A 17,565-nucleotide genomic window follows, 5' to 3' on the forward strand; every position below is an offset into this window, starting at 1 on the left:
TCTCTTTTCTCTTAGAGTGTGGTGCATTGGACCTCTGTATACCATATGTAATACATATACTTTATGTATTACCATAAAAAAACCTCTTCTTGTTGGTTTGTGTATGGTAATCTCATCACTATCAAACATACAGCATTCAGAAGATCTGGAAGGTGAGGGGGAGGGAGCGGCAGGTGGAGGTGGAGGACACCTCCCAGATACCCAGAACTAGGAAGCTGGACTCCTAACCAGCAGTGGAGGAAACCCTGTCTCCCTAAATGAAATACCTCACATCCATTCTTAGGAAACCTAGTTTCTTGGGGATCATTAAGGCAAGGGCCAGAGCGCCCCCCCCCCCCCAAAAAAAAAAGAATGTGGTAGGAGACTCACCTGTGGCTCAGTAAGCTATTTGTTGAGAGGGTAATTAGTTTTAGACATATGTGTGTATTTTAAAAATTACTCTTTCAGGGTAATGGCCGCTCAGTGGGGTACATGAGAACCCGGCTGTTGGTGGAACTTGTTTACATGGACCTGAATGTTCCACTTGTCAGAGAGAGGGGCAAGTGGACATCTCTGCTCAGCCTGGGATGGAGGCATGGGAAGCAGCCACACACAGCTGCAGAGCTGGGTTCTTTGGCCCTTTTGTCCTGACTGGCATCCGTTATGCATTTGTCAAGAGGGAGGCTGCTTATCTGTCCTTGTCCCTTCCTGGGACAAAGGCAGACCTGCCACCGTCAGATCAAGGGAACTCTGGAGCCGTGTGGAAGGACAACTGAAAGTCTCCTCATCCATTGTGATTTATCATAATCGCTGACCCCTCCCCCAGGATGAAATAGGAATGAAATAGTAATGTGATAGGTTAATGCCGATAATTAAAGAGAGTTTAAGACCAGTGTGAGACTGAACTGTGTGTGTGGGTGGTTGAAATGGTTGTTTGATGTGAAAGTCAATGATTGAATTATTCAGAGAGAGTGATTTCCAAATGATAATTTTACACTTTACATAACTGATTTTGATTTATTATAGTGGCACCCAGTCGAGCTGCTTCAGTTGTAAGGGGCTGTCAGCTTTTCCATTCCAAACCCTTGGTTTGGAGCCCACACATACAAAAACCTGCTCGTGTCTGAAATTTGACATTGCTGTTGTTATCTCTCTGGCATGGCTTTTCCATCCTCGTCCCTCATAAGAGTTTATGGCTTGTTTGGCTTTGCAATTTATAATCTGGCAGACGTTTTTTTTTTGTGTGTGTGTGTGTGTGTATGTGTGTATGAGTTAGTGCACACATGCCTGTGTATCTGTATAGCCCATGGCCTAGATAACCTGATCTCTCTTTCCCTCTCATTGTGGCTTTATGAAAGCTTTGATCTTTTGTCATTTAGCAAGGGGTAGGGCCATGCTGGGAATAGGACCTCACGGATAGTTGGAGTGAAAGCAGTATAGCAGCGGCAAATTGTAGTACCGCTTCAGAACTGAAAGGAGAGTGGAAAGCATGGGGGAGCTTTACTTCAGGACCAACCCAAGAGAAGGCATGTAAGACTTTGAGAAGGTATGAACTTACGCCAGGTAAATCCATCTGAAACATCAGACTGTGGCTGCTTCTCATCTTAATCGTTCTTGCTGAAAGTGATGCAAACGAAGACACAGATCTCCTGCCGATCTTTTTTGGAATAGCCTACAGGACAGTGCCACATGACAGGCAAGCGGATTGCTTATCCTAACATGTCTGCTTGGTTAACACCATATTCCCCCGCCCCCCCCCCCCCCTTTCAGGCCTCAGCTCTCCTTGCTTCAGGACACCTGGGACAAGGGGTTGCTTATTCTTATGGATGGAAGCAGTGGCACCGGAACCGTTCACTGACAGTCTGACTGAGCCCTTGTATGTGGTGTAATGATATGGCCAACAGCTAACATTTGTTGAGTGCTTACTTTGTGACAAATACTCTTTTAAGGACTTTATACTAACTCATTTAATTCTCCCTAGCCTGCTCCGAAGTAGTTCTACTTTTTGCCCCATTTTACCCATCAGTGACCAGAGGGTAGCTAACTTGCTCCTGGATTCAGTGCAGCGTCTGCACGAGGCCTTCTGCTGTAGCGCCTGTCCTAGTGGAAGATGCCACGTTCTACGCTTACTCAGTAAAGGTCTGTGCTTGCCCAGGCCTTTGGAATGGCTAGTTGCGGGTCTGTGATATGATTTGTGGCTCCAAAGCAGGCAGGGATAAAGCAGCCCCATCCCAGAATATGCTGGGAAATTGTGGGACAACTTGAGGAGTTTGAGGATGATTGAGAAAAGGCTGGGGTGAATGGAGGGAAGGGAAAGGAGCTGGGACATGTTTGTGGAGGAAGGGCAGGGGGAGAGAGGGAACGGAGGCATCAGCAAAGAGGTTCTGGAAACACAGACCCCACCCCCTCTGGTTAGGCACTCAGGTCAGATTCCCAAGATGACAGGTTCTGAAAGTAGCTTTAAGTTTCCTACCCTGTATAACTTGTCAACTGAGCACTGTCCCTCTTCTCTGTTTTCGTGTAATTTTAATAACCATATTAAAAATATAAAAAACTGGGGTTCGGTTACCGCTGGAAGTACCCAATGCCGCCCAATAAATCTGGTGGATGATTTCAAGGAGGGGAAGTTAAATAATTTAGTTAGTCAGTAATCCAAATATTAGTTTTATAGCAAAATAAATATCAATACATTATGGAGTAGAAAACAAAATTCTAACAAATTCTTAAGATGAAGCATAGGGTTTCTCAGAACTTTTTTCCTGTCACTGGAATTCTGAGCTAGGCTCCAGACCCCTGAGTGTGGCTCCACCTTCTCTGCCCTTTGGGGCTTTCAGGGAGAAAAGCAGGAGCAGCCTTGCTGAACTTGATACCCTGGTCCTGCCCAGCAATCCCATAGGGCGGATAATGCCTGGCTGCAGCCCCGCCCTCTTTCTGTATGACTCCAAGGGACTCTGGTTTTGGAACTGCCCCTGTGGATAATATTCTAATAAACTTGGGGAGTGGGATGCCTTTCAAAAGAAGACAGAAACCCCAGAAGCCTTAGAGAAAACAGAATGGAAACATTGGGCTCAATAAAAGCAGAAAGTTTTCTATATGACAGAAAGAAAACAAATTTACAAGGCAAATGAGCAACTGGGAGAAAATGTATGCATCACATATAAAGGATTAATATTCTTAATATATAAAGAGGACCTACAAAGCAGAAAGTAAAAAAACCAGTAACCCATAGAAAAGTGGACAAAAGTACAGATAGGCAATTTATAGAAAAATGTATACCAAATGGCTGATAAGCATTTGAAAAGATATACAGCCTCACTAATTACTCAGGAAATGTTAAACAATAACATAGGTTTTTTTTTTTCCATCTAGGAGATTTGCAAAAATGCAAACAATTTGATGTTATCAAGGAAGCAAAGAAATGGGCATACTCATGTAGTGTTGGTGGAAATGGGTATATTGGCACAGCCTTTCTGGTGAGGAGTTTGGCTGGGTTGCTTAGAATTTAAATGCTTTTATCCAGCACGTAAGAATAAAATAATAGCAGGAGTATTGCTTCTGTATAAGGACATACGTATTATGATACTCTTTTGTTTGTGAAATAGTTGGTTGCAACTCAAATGTCCAATAATAGGGGAAATGGTGAGATGTACAGTTTCATTCACACGATGGAATATTTCATAGCTATCACATTATTAGGTAAATCTTTATGTCCTGACCTGATTAATAAGAAAAGCGTAAGCTGACAGGCAGAGTGTGATCACTCACTTTTTAATTAAAAAAAAAAAAGATGTGTTTATATATAGCTGCGTTGTCCAAACATAGGTAGGAATCAGGAAAGAAAATGCACCAGACTCCAAAGAAGGCTATACTCAGTGAGATTAGAGATCGCTTTTCTTTTATGTGTTTCATGGTGTTTTTCAGAATTTTAACAATACATGAAGAAATGCACTCTGACATACTAGCACGTCCTTTCTGTGTACCCATTTGGCCCCCAATATTCACTGTTTTGTATTCCTGGTTAGCTGTCCAGACAAGGGCATTCCCCCCTCCCCACAACTTTTACTATACTTATAGAATCCAAGTTTTCAGTCCTGGAGGTGACCTTGAGATTTCGTCCAACCTCCTTATTTTGCAAACGAGTGTGCAAGGCTCTGAGGGAACACATGTCTCCATTTCCTCAGGACAGTCCTGGTTTGTCTGTTGTTCCAGCGTCCTGTCTGCTTAGTTCTCCCTTTCAGTCTCAGATGCTTCCTGGTCTGGACTATAAATTATGTGGCTACGCTGCTCAGAGAGGTCAAATAACAGCTCAAGTTCACAGAGTTGGGGAGAGATGGAGGAAAGGATCAAACCCAGACCTCCTAATTTCATTGGATTCGGTGAAAGGCAATTCCTGCCCTCAGTGAGCTTCCAGTAACTTTGGCAGGAAAAGGCATTTCCCCACAAAGGCACGTGGTTCTTTGGAGAAGAATACTGGATTTAGGATCAGACTGCATTTGTTTCGCTCTTTACTGGCTATTGACCTTTGGCTAGTCAGTTCATTTCTCTGAATCTCTGCTTCCTTCTCTGTAAAATGGGGTTAATGGTACCTCTCTCATGTGAGTATTATATGAAATGCTTAGCAGAATGCTTAGTACACAAATTTCATTTATGAAAAGACCAGTCCAGTGTAATTCTAAATTGTAAAGCTCCAAGTGTGTAGAATTCTCTGATGTAGGAAATGACATTTTTGGTGTGTCCTGGCATTGAAGGACACCAGGTACCTTGCTTGGATAAGCCCCTTTTCATTTCATAGATGTATTTCCCAAATATCCAAGAGGAAGTTCTGTTGTAAGGATGCTGGAAGATGGAAAAGCTGTGAGTTGCTTGTTAGAGGTCAAAGGTGAAGGCTAAGTGGTTTGTTCTCTCAGAGGAGTGTTGTAGAGTCAGAGGCTCTTGTTGTCAGAAGGGAACTTGGAAATGATCTATCTGGTGCCACTCTGGGCAGAAGTTGCTCAGGCAGCCTTCTGTAGCTAGAACTGATATTGTCTTGTGTTGATCCTGCTGGGAAACCACCACAAGAGGCCGTCTGGTCCTCTCGCTTGTGTTTCGGTTTTCTCCTCCAGGAGCCCTGGCTGGGAAGGGCCTCTCAAAGGCCTTCCTGCCACATATCACTTGGAGTAGCTACTGCCCAGCTGATTAGGAGCCTTGATCAGAGGCACTCGGTGGTCAGATCACATCTTTTATGTCCCTGGCAATGGCTGAGTCTCTAGGTAAATACCTCCCTTGTTTCCTGGTGGCATAGGAAAGGGCTTTTGGGTTTTCACTTCTGAACTAGCCAAGAAGAAGTGACAAAAGACCTGGATGAAAACAATAATAACAATACTTTTTACACTTCAAAATGGTACTTGGTCTGTTTGGAAATTTGAGCCTAAAATCTCACTCATTCTTATCTCTGCAGTGAACAGCATTCAGAAGGGTTTGTGAGCAGGTTTGTTTTCCATCTCCCTTGTTTTCTTTTCTTGTAGTTTGAATGTAGTATTTCCAAGGAAGGTAGATTATTCGAGGACAACAAAGGCATATTCTGAAGGGCTCCATGCTGAACGTGAACTAACATCATTGGACAGAAAGCTTTAGACTGTTGTGTGTCTCTGTTTACCACACCAGTAATTTCTCATATTTGCAGAGCACTTACTACATGTCAGACACTGTGCTAAGTGCTTTACAAGCATGATCTCATTTAATTCTAATGAGAACCTCTGAGCTTGGTGCTGTTATTATCACATTTGTTCAAATGCTGAAACAAGGTTTAAAGAAATTAACTTGCCCAGAGTTTCCCAGCCAGAAAATTCCAAAATATGAAGCTGATCTCTCTGATGTCAATAACCGTGTCTTAGCTCTGTATTGTGTTGCCTCCCACTGTGCCCTGTTAACCTACCGTGTGCCAGGTACTGTCCTAGAGAAGAGCTCTTTTGTTGGCAGGTTTTGACCGTGAGTTTTCCATGGCATACTGAAATATTTTTGCTCAGTTCTGATTGATGCCTCTCTCTTCCTCCACTTCCTTTCTTCCTTCTAGAGGAAGAAAGTCCCAAATACCTGCTGGCTGTCGTTATCTCCCAGCCTATGTGGTCAACATTTAATTACATTAGCATTTGTTTTCACTAAAAAAGTAATCACATTACTGCCTTTCATGTCACATTAGTGAAAATGGATACCAATATGATACATATTAATAGAATATGATGGGAAATTGCTAATACAATTAGACTTTCACATTTTATTAGTTCTGGAATGACACCATACGCTGAAGAACAGCTCACTTTAGTGGTGATGAGAAACAAGATGGAAAGTGGTGGATGCTTTTCTATTTTGCATAGACAGTGAAGGCTCCCTGGGGCCCTGGATCATTCGTGGGGACCCATGCTCAGTTTCTGAGCCCCACTTCCTGTTCCTTCCTGTAACATGAGCACCTTTTGGATTTGGGCCGGGAGAGGAGTTCCTCCTTCACAGCCAGGCTGTGTTGCCTGAATTGTGGTCATTAAAGTATCATGTGACATGATCCTGCCTGGGTGGCCTCAGATCAGATAGAATTAATATTTCATTATCCCTTCTGTGGCGGGTGCTAGTGGAGAGGGGGACATAGGCAGGGAAAATGTCCCTAGGGCCCTTCCCCACACTTATCAGCAGCTTCCTGATAGGTTTCTGCCTTTGGCTGGGGGCCTTAGGATTAACATTTGGTTGCTTTGGTCTCCCAGAGGTCGTTCCACCTTCCGTCTTTCTCTCCCTGCTCACTCCCCTTTCCTCCACTCACCCAAGGAAACATCTTGACTACGTCACTGGCGGGCATCTGTAGGTACTTTTTTTTGAGGAACATTTGTAGTATATACTCATTCCTGCTTAATTGCTTCCTGCCGTTTTGGATCTCACTCCTGTGACTTTGTTTCCTCATGTCTTCTCCTTAAAACACTCTGTTTAAATGGCTTTTTAGGCCCATTTCAAACCCTCTTTTCTCCGTGAAGCCTTTCCTGTCTATCCCAAGCTGATGTTACCCCTGAATTGAACATACACTGCATATCTCTTTGTGTGTTCTCAGATGACCTCTCTAACAAGTTACAGAGGCCACTTCTCAGCTTTGTTCAAAAGAAAAAATGTGATTTCAAACTCTGAGAGTGAAGCAGATAAAACCTGGTAAGGTTCATATTAGACTTGAAAGGAAATGAGGGCCACCGTGGACTGATGAGAGCAGGGGTGTGGTGCCGTCTGGTAAGTAAGGACCAGGACTCAGAGAGGCAGGGCTCCTGCTCTCTCCCTCTGTAGCTCATCTTCTGGCATTTGGTTTTTATCTATATTTCCCTGGAACATGATCCAGAACTTGGGACTTTGGTCTAAAGCCTATGGTACAACAATTGGGAAGAAAAAATTGGCAATTAAAGAAGATATCAATTGTCTTGACAGAGGATTCAGGATCAGGGGAGGGGAAGTAGGGGGAAAGATAAAAGTGGGATGAGGACAACCTGACTTTTAAATGATAGGTGATTTATGTTGGAGAAAGCTATACTCTATGGAAATAATAAAAAAGAGAACTTACAGCCTCAGAGTAGTCGACCAACCTTAATCAATATGGCAGCGGAGATTTCATTTGCCAGCTCTTTCATACTCATCTACAGGGAGGGGCATTATGGAATCTCAGGAGAGAGCATGGAGAGGCAGCCTGTTGGGAACTTGCTGTCCAGAAGCTTATGAAGCTGCATCGCCTAGGGCAAGATCACTGGTCTGTGGGTTGGGAAACCTGAGTCTACACTTTGCATTCCTCAGCTGAAGAACTGAACAGTACTTCATTAGGTGATGTGTAAGGTTGCATCCTACTATAGAATTCTGTAACTCTATTGCAGAATGCATATGCCAGGTATCAAATGGGAGATCCGAGAGTCAGACCTGGTGTTGTAGCATGGGAGGTGGGTGGAAAGGGGGAGAACCAGGTAGGATCTAGATTGATAAAGCAGGCAAAGGGGCAGGAGCAAAGGACAGTGGCAGGAAGTCCCAGAAGGATGTGGGGGGTTGTGAATAAGGGGATTGTACAGGGAGGCTGAATTCCAAGGCTGGGGCCAGATGGTGGGCAGTATGGGATGGCAGCCAAAAAAGTGTAGACTTCACCCTATGGGTATAAGGAAGCCAGCAAAGGAAAACTCTGTCTCTTGCCTGAATCTTACCTCTTTGTGATGGCTAATGAAGGACCCCAGGAAGGTAGCCAGTTCTGTCCAGTCCATTCTCCAGGCCTTGGAATGCTGGCAGATGATTCTGTTGGCAAAGCTGGGGCATCTGTGGGAGGTGGGTGTGAAGGAAGCTGACCTATGGGTGGGGAGATGTTGGATGGGTAGCTAATCAGTTTTCAAAGTGAAAGGAAGGCTGAGGGTGTATCGGGGGCCTCTTTTAAAATTCATATCCACTGTGGTAGGCTCTGGGAAAGTAAAGAGAACAAGACTGGGTCTCTGCTTTCAAGCTTTCATCCAGCCTGCGTGTATCTAGTCTGATGTGGGAGGTTATATGATAGTGAGATTAGTGTCATGGCAAGGTGTGCAGAAGATGAGAGAAGGGCAAAGGGCCCAATATGGGGTTTGGGGGGAAAACTCAGAGTAGATAATACCCGAGCTGAGTTACAGAGCCTCAGTATGAGTGGGCTGGAGAAAGACAAAAGAGAAGGGGGTCATCTGCTTTGGGAACAGCACGTACAAAACTATATAAACCTGGCACATTGTTGATTAGTATGGCTCAACAGGAAAGGGTAAAAAAAATAAAATAAAAATAAAATAAAATTCATATCCAGTCTGCCTCTTAGAGGGTGAAAGACTTTCAAAGTGAAGCAGATAAAGTCCCTAGTTGGCGTGGTTTAGTCAGTTCTACCTGTCCATCCAGGTGTCTCAGTGGGCTTTCTTGCTCTCGCCTCTTAAGAAAGTACATGCAAGTACACGGATGCCATCCCCCCCCATTGAAGGTGACTGTGGGAGCGTGCCTGGCTCAGGCTGAGTCCTGCAAGATCCTTCACAAGGTGAAGGTAAAATCGAGGCAGTAGTCAATCATGTAATGAACCTAATGAGTCGTGACCCAGTGTTCCAGGCCGTGGGGTTCTGGCTATAAAATGTCCCCCAAGCTGAGGGACATCTCATTAATGTTGTATCATCACTGTTGCCATCACAGGGAGGACAGCCCAGCATCCAAACACGCCACTGACCGCTGTGGCCCACTTTATTTGTTCTCCTTCCCAGGGTATTTCATGAACGCACATGTGAAATGGGTTTTTTTTTTTTTTTAAGTTTCACGGATTACGTATTGAAGCCGTTATCACCATTCAGGCCACTATAACAAACAATACTGATTATAGAGCAGGGACGTATTTTATAATTATAATGTTCTTCAAACTTCTCTGATTGACACGCAGCGCATTTAAACAGGGATGATCAAAAATTATGTTCACAGCGCTAGCCTTGTCTTCCCTTCGGCAGCACAAAGGATCGCCTCAGTAGGTAACAGCCACCAGGCTGCTTTGAGCAGCTGTGTGGAGATGGGATTCAGTTTCTTTGGGGGGGGAGGGGGGAGTGATAGGGTGGGGAAAGACACCCTGGCTTTTAAATCAAAGACAATTCAGTTTAGAGAAAGATGTACCTTGTGGAAATAAATAAAAGGAGGCGCAGTGTACCGTCAGCTGGCCGTCTTAAATCAATAATGCAGGCAGTCCGTCTTGCACGCCCATTCAGCGCCTTGCTCATTCTGCGTGAGGGGGCGGAGCACCTGCCTTCCAGCCTGGTCCCAGAATAAAAGCCCTTATCGAGAGATGTCTGGGGGTGCAAGTGAGTATTGCTCTGCTCTTCAAGGCCCCTGGAGCTGGCCTGGCGGTGTGCCTGCTGGAGGTCTGAGGATGTTAATGTCCGTTACCTCCAGATCACATCAATCTGGGTCCATTATTTTGCCAAGCAGGGACACCTGGATGGGAGGCTCTATTTTCTTTCAATGGCCCCTGGCTTATAAAACAAAACCAGCAAAGAGCACGTAATCCCTTTGAGTATTCTTCTGGTGTGCCTAATGGGGTTTTTTTTTTGAGAGTGCCAGGTACTGTGAGAAGACTCTGGGCTAGGAAAAAAAAAAAAAAAAAAGGAAGGCAGCATTTTTTAATCATCATCTGTGTTTACAAAGTGGTGACATTCATTCTTGAATCAAAGGGAACAGTTTCCAGGTAGAAAAGTCTCATGTTTGTTTTTTGTCAGCTACCAGCTACCAGCATGTCTCTCCTCCAAACTTTGCACAAAATCAACTTACCTTGATTTAAGCCACAAAGAAAAGGACTTGGGGCTTGGAAGGGTGGGAAAGGGGGAAGCTTTTAAAAGATTATCCTTTTGCAGTTTTGATAGATTAAGAGGGTGATCAAAATAGGCAGCATCTTAATAATAGGGCCATGTGAATTTTGGCTAGACTAATGGAAGCTCTTTTGTCAATTTCCTGTAACCTGTACTTGACAGGACTCAGGAAATGGCATGACTGGCCCACCTTTGATACCCAGAAGGGGCTTAATGAGATTTAAAGGTGCAGTACCATGACTGGAGTTTCCCACATTAGGTGTAAGTTACACACAAAGTCCTTCTGTGCACCAATTCCTAGTGGGCTTTGTCGCCTGTCTGACGGAATTCAGAGCGTGTTTTCCCTATAGAAGTAACAGCTGAAAGTCAGGCAGCTGAGTTTCTGAGCAGAAATTGTTTTTCTAGGAAGATGGGTTTTTTTTTTTTGGTTCCATTCAGGACTCTGTCTCTGAAATATTATCTATCATAAAAAGCATGACATGAATGTACTATGGCAGTCAGCTGCAATTTTTAAATGCAATTGTTAGATTAGTGAGTAACATCTTCCCTTCCCAAAGAGACGGGGAAGAAGAGAGGGAACATCAGACTGTTATTTCTTGGGGGTGGATGGGGGTGGGTGTGGACAAGACCATGCCAGAATGTATGAGCTCAGATGGATTGCAAACGTTTCTGATGGAATATTTGAGCTGGAAATATTCATTGTGAAGGATCCTGCCTCAAGGAGCGCTCTGTCAGCCAGGAAGGGGCTGCAAGTCATGATGAGTCCATGTATGTGTGTTATGTGGCTTGAGGGTGGAGCTGCCTGGGTATGGTATGGCGTTTACAAAGTCCATCTTGCTAAGCTTTTATGACTGTGGCTCTTCAGAGTACCCTCAGGGAAGCAAAAAGGCCTGTCTCTGCTAGCTATTCTGGTGAGGCTGTGGTGGAATAGAATAGACCACAGTGAAAGTTGGTGGGAAATGGTCTTAGAATCCTGTTCATTTCGTTGCCTGCCTCCTTCAGATCTTAGGCTTGGTTGTCTAGAGGCAGGAAGCTTCTCTGCTGGCCAGAAGGCTAGAGATCCTGCACTATACCACCTACTGAGCATAGCCCTCCCTCCCTGGGTAGCTGCCAGCTAAGACTTGAATACCGTTCCAGAGTTCCTTTTGAATTCTCGCTCTAAGGGGTTGGAGATGAACTTGGCTGTACCATGCTCTCTGTCCATTCCAAATTTGTGGTTTTCTTTAGTGCTTAGGTTATCTGCACACCTGTAGAAGCAGCCCCTGTACTTCTCCAAGAGGGTGGCTGTGGCACCCCACCTGTGTGTAGTCAACAGGCAGAATCAGACCAAGAATGCTGCTTCTAGCTTCTGAATCGTAAAGCAACATTTTCACGTTCTCCAAAGAATCAAGGCCTGAGCATCTTAGAAGCTAAAACGATGACCATGTTGGTTGATATTAAGGGGCAAGGCTCCCAGGAATATTTAAAACTGATTTTCAAGATATGTAGTATCCGTATTTTAGTTTTGAATTGTCCACAGATGCACTTAAGGAATCAATGAGAATAAGTGGCATGGATAGGTCTTATTAGAGTTCAAGTTTTTCTGTTCTACCTCATCCAGCCTTATAAGAATGGATTCTGTTCTTCTTTTTTCCCGTCTGATACTCATGATTTATCAATATTAGAGCCTCCTTTGCCATCATTGTCCTGGCATCAGCTACCTTTTCTCTCTGGATTTTCCTTCTATGGTATTTGAGACACCACTTGGGAGAAATCAAATGCAAACTCAACTATTTACAGACATTTGTGTGATTTTTTTTTTTTTTTTACATACATCTGTTTAAAATATCTACAAATAGAAACCATTGAAATGTTCACACATGGTTCCTAAAAATCTATGAAGGGCCAGGTAAGGTTGGAGGCTACATGTTCAGGAGGCCCAGTAGGAGGCTGGCTGATACGGCTGTGGGCCACGGGCTGCCGACTGCACGTGCTGTGACGAAGACCAACATACACCAGAGAGTGGAGGCACAATGACCTCGGCTCAAATGCCACCATTTAATAGCTGTGTGACTTTGCAAAAAATCACTCAGACCTTATGAATGGTGCCCTTAGCTGTGGAATGGGGTTAGTACCTACCTCATTGCTGCAAGCTTTCAATTGTTTTGACCATGGGCTGCAGTAAGAAATGCAGTTTGCATCATGACCCGGCATGCACAAATACATACGTGCACTTATAAAACTGAAATAAACATTTGAGGAAACAATTTTTAATTATACACTGAGAGTTTCTATTCTATTTTTCATTGAACATGGTTATTGCAACCCACTGAACGGATTTCATGACCAAATAATGGGTTGCAAGGCAGAATATGACAAACACTATAATTAATAAATGTGCATTCCCTTAATATGTTGATGGTACATGTCTTCATTAGGATACGATAAGCTATGCTACAGAAACAAACCCTGACAGAGCCATGGCAGAACACTATGGACGTTTATTTCTTGCTTTTGTAAAGTCCAGCATGGGTTGGGCAGCTTTTCAAGGCTGCTTTCCTATACATGGGATCCAGGTGGCTTCCATCTAATCATTTTGTCATCTCTACATGTGGCCTCCACGGTTACAACCAAAGGGAAAAAGAGGGATGGAGTAGCTCATGGATGTCTTTAAGGACTGGAGCTGAAAGTTAACATATCACCACCACCACCCTTGTAATGGCTCCAGCTCAACTGCAAGGGAGGCTGGAATATGCAGTCTTCCTGTATGTGTAGGAGAGGGAAATTGTGAGGAGATAGAATAAGTGACATAAACTACATAAGGTAGAATTTAGGTAGGATCCAGGGTAGGTCTTTAATACATGGAGGCTTAGCAATCAAGTATAATTAAAATGTAGAATTGGTACATCTGAAACTAAGAAATAAATAAAATAAAATGTACAGTTGGTAATACTGACCAGCCAAAAAGGAATGGCCTGAATTAATGACTTCAGGGGGCCACTTTGTGCCTTTCTTTATGCCATTCCCCTGATTCTAAAGTTTCACAGACTCATTTATGGGTATAGAAACAGTTTTCTATAACTAGTGTGAGTTTACACGTTGCTTGGTCTTGAGGCCAAAGGGTGGCATCATTATAGGACGACAGAATAGAACTGAAAATTCTTTTTCAAGTTGGTGAACCCAGACTGTGCGTATTGCTAACTGATAATTATCGCGAATATTTATTGAGTGCGTCCTGTGTGCCAGGCATTGAGCTAAGCAGTTCACATGCTTTATATCCATTCATCATCATTACATCCTTATTAGGAAGAGTCTTAGACATCTTATTCCTCTTTGAAACCATCTGTTCTGCTACCTTTACTTTATAGGTGAAAATAAAGCTCAAGTTCAGATTAAGTGATTTCTCCCAGGGTTGCCCAGCAAATCAGTGGTTATGCTAGGATCAAAATCCCAGATCTCTTGATCCCTATAATAAGGACATGAGGCCAGTGGGGGGTACACTGGACATTTTAGTGGCCTTAGCAAAGTGTTAGTTTTACCTTCATTTTTAGGATCTTCAGTTTGACCCAATTATACACCAGAAATTCTAATTCGTGCTGGAATAGAATGCCTAAAACTGCAGCCACTATTAAACTTCTAGTTTTAGTTTGTACTGGTCACTTTAGGCAGAAATAACCAAAGCATTTTCAAAAGCCTGGTAATTTAAACTGTTCCTATCAACTGATAGTAAGAGATCCTTATACGTGATTTTTATTTGTTTTCACATAAATCTGCATGCTGTCCTCTAATTACTTTAGCAGTCTGTGATTGCTACCAGTACTGAAGAAAAAAAATTGGAATTTGCCAAAGGAAAGCAAATGTGCTTCTGATAATGACAGGATAGAGAGAGCTGGTTTAAGCCACAACTTAAAATATGTAAGCTCTTCTGAAGGAAGAACTTTCTAGCGGTGAAGTGGTTAAGCTCTCCTAGAGGTGACTGAGGAAGTTCTAGTACATCTCTCTTGGGAGGTCTTTAAAGGTACTTCTCCAGATTAGCTCAAGACAGAGGTGCTAACCAATGACCTCTTAAGGTTTCCTCCCTAAGCAAAGAGATTCAGTGGTTTCATGAAATTACCTTCTAGTTCAGTGTTGCAAATGTCTCCTTAAATGGAAAATAATAATCTGCAAGATGTGTGTCCATACATGTATACAGTTTGCACACACACGGGACACATCCCAGTGTCCTTTAGATTGCCTTCTTGAGAAGGGCCAGAGGGCAAGGATGTTAGGAATGAGCTATGCCTAGCCTGGCCTGGTCGGAATTTGCAGTCTTTTATTGTCTGTGTGTGGATTTGCAGCTATAAAACGAGAAATTCTTTTTCTATTTCACACTCCTCACCCTTTTATATTTTTAGGATCAAGAAAAGGGCAAAAATGAGACTAGTCAGGTAGGTGCTTCGAGCGTCAGTGCCCCATTTCCTGCACCCTGCAGTAGGCCTCTGCAAATGTGGAGGTTCCTTCAAGCTGGCAATTAATCATGTGTCTTGAAAAGGGTGGGGGAAGGAGGAGCAGTGTCTCACGGCTTCAATGTTAACCAGTGTTTAAAGGGGTGTGCAGCTTGGGGGGTACCTGGGCTCCCAGGGCCTACTCCGCGGTGTGCACTCAGCTGGGGAGAGCATTTTTGTGCTGTGCATGTACTGATAATTTTATTAACTGGAGACTAAGTCTTTTCTTCCTCAACACAGACTCCTGATATTCTTGCATAATGTGTTTGACATTTCTGAGACAGTGCCATCTGAGGAGAACGAGCACTGAATAGGGAATCAGGAGTGCTAGTTTCTGTCCCTATTTGGCTGCTGACCTGCCCCTTCTCCCTGGGCAGCTCACCTAACGTCTCTGTGCCTCATTACCTTCCTTTCCCTACCTGGAAAATCAGGACCATTTCTTCTACCTACTCTAACTCAGAGATGTCACGCGCATCCAGGCAATTTCCTTGGCGCTGGTGGTGGGGAAGGTATGCTCTTCATTCACGATGGTGTTTTTGTCTTTGTTACAATCATAGTTATTTTATTAATTTTCAATGGCTCAGTAGATTGGGTTTGTTCAGGATCACAGAACAAACCCAATCTTACGTTGATCAACTGTGGAGATGCAATCTTTCAGAGCACCTAATATAATAATTTTGAAGCACCGCCTTCTGAATATAAACCAGCATTTTGTTCTAATTCTTGAGATCCAGCTATGTGGGGTCCAATTCTGAGCGATATGGCCATCCTTCTTTCACTTTCTGCTGGAAAAATAGGCCCCATTTTTTTTCTTTCATTATTAACATTTGGAAGCTCCCCTTCCCTGTCCCAACCCTACTCTTTAAAATTTTTTGTATGTCCTGGGTGGAGGAAAGTCTCCTGAGGCTTATCACCTGCAGATGGTGCTTCTGAAAAAGAGACTGTTTCAGAAAGTTCCAAGTGCTGAAAATATGTGTGTAATGAACCCTGTTTTGCATCTTTAATTATAGCATTTGCCACCACCCATGCTGTAATCATACGCTTTCTCTGGAGCCAAAGCAACGTGCAATTCCAGGTCCATTCATTAATGAACTGGCAGATCAGTCATAGGTCTTGTCAAAAACATGACTGCATCCTGGGTCCCTTTACACAGACCATGGGATCATGGCCTCTTCTCCCCCAAGAGGTTCAAAGTCCTTCTTAACAAATGTTTTGCTCAAATGTGAGGTTTTTCTGTCTGTCTGTCTCTGTTGTTTCCTCTCCTTCTCCCCCCTTCCATTTTATATAGTGAGTGTAGGTTCCTTGGAAAACATGACTCGCTTCTGAAATTTGGCAAAGTGAAGGTTGTAAGGGGCAGACCTAGGGGCAGCAATGGAGATTTATAAGATCCCAGGGAGAGCGCCCAGAAGGCCCCTTAGCCTAAAAATATCTTGCTTATTCAGGTTTCACAAAGTATAAAATTCTTCCACCAGAGGTGGCTTTTGGGTTACGCATTGCCTTTGCAAGAGACGGGGCTTTGCGTTTAAAAAACACATTCTTTCCAAAGACAAATCAGAGCCTATTTAGTTGTAAATGTTTCAGGACATTGAACTTTCTCCTTGACCTGAGTGTCCTGGAGCAGAAGAGGGCCATGAGGGGGCTGGAGGGCTTGGAGGATCGGCCTGGCCTCCTTCCTGGTCATGCTGGAGCCTAGTCTTGGTGAGCAAAGATTTGGGCCAAGGTGATGCGAAGAGCTGAGGAGGTGATAAATTCGGACAGCGTTTAGAGTTCAGATGTTACAACTTCTGAATGATTGTCCAATGTCACATTAGGGCCTGGGCTTCTCTTTAGGAAAGGTCTTGAGTTTTTATGTGAAGCACCTATGTTTCTCCAATGTATTTGTTAGGTTGGTCCAAAAGTAATTGCAGGTTTTGCAATTATTTTTAACGTTTCAAACCACAATGACTTTTGCACCAACCTAATATTACTTTTTAACATATTATTAGTATAATATATGTAACAGAATGTGTTATTAGTTATTGTTTATTGTCTGCTTCCCCTCACTAGAATATAAGTTCCCTGAGGGTAACTTCTTTGTTTTGTTCATTGTTGTATTCAGGTGCCTAGAAGAGTGGCAGGTACATGCCATAGTTGGTGCTCAATAAGTATTTGTTGAATAAATGGACATGTTTATTCTTTTCCTTGGTGCATGAGAATTCACTCTGTTCCATTTTAGGACATACATACTACTCACTGCTGCCCCCAGGAATTCTTAGACTCGTCGGCTTGGCACCATCTTTCTTCTCTAGGGCCTTCTCAGAATTGGGACAGTTGCAAATATTCGATTTCCAGCCCCTTTCTTCAAGTGAGAAAGCTGTAAACAGTGATATGGCAGTCTCCACTGGCTTTCTGCGCGATGCCAGTGACGGTTTATTGCAAAGGGCAAGGCCTGGGATTGAATGTAAACAAACACAGCCCATGAGTTTAAAATAGACCATTGAGTAGCTCACAAAATAGGCCCCTTGTTTTTAAAAGAGCAGTGGACGCTCTCGAGAAATAATAAGAAATAATAAGTCTGGAAGCTGGGTAGAAAGCTCTGATGCTTTCTGGCTGCATTTGTCCTTCGAACTTTATTTGCGTTTGGCACGCCTGTGGTGGAGCCGCTGCCAGCCGCGACCAGGGTCCACGGGCAATGGAAAGTTTATCTGGGCTGCTGGAGGAAAATGGAAATCTCTTTGAAAAAAAGTGCAACATGCTTGTTGTGCTAATTTCTAAGAGACACAGATCCCTTTGCAAAGGGAGTCTGGTGTTCGTCCCAA

The sequence above is a fragment of the Rhinolophus sinicus genome, chromosome 2 (assembly GCF_057876585.1).
Source record: "Rhinolophus sinicus isolate RSI-liver-muscle chromosome 2, RSI-T2T, whole genome shotgun sequence".
NCBI classification, from domain to species: Eukaryota; Metazoa; Chordata; class Mammalia; order Chiroptera; family Rhinolophidae; genus Rhinolophus; species Rhinolophus sinicus.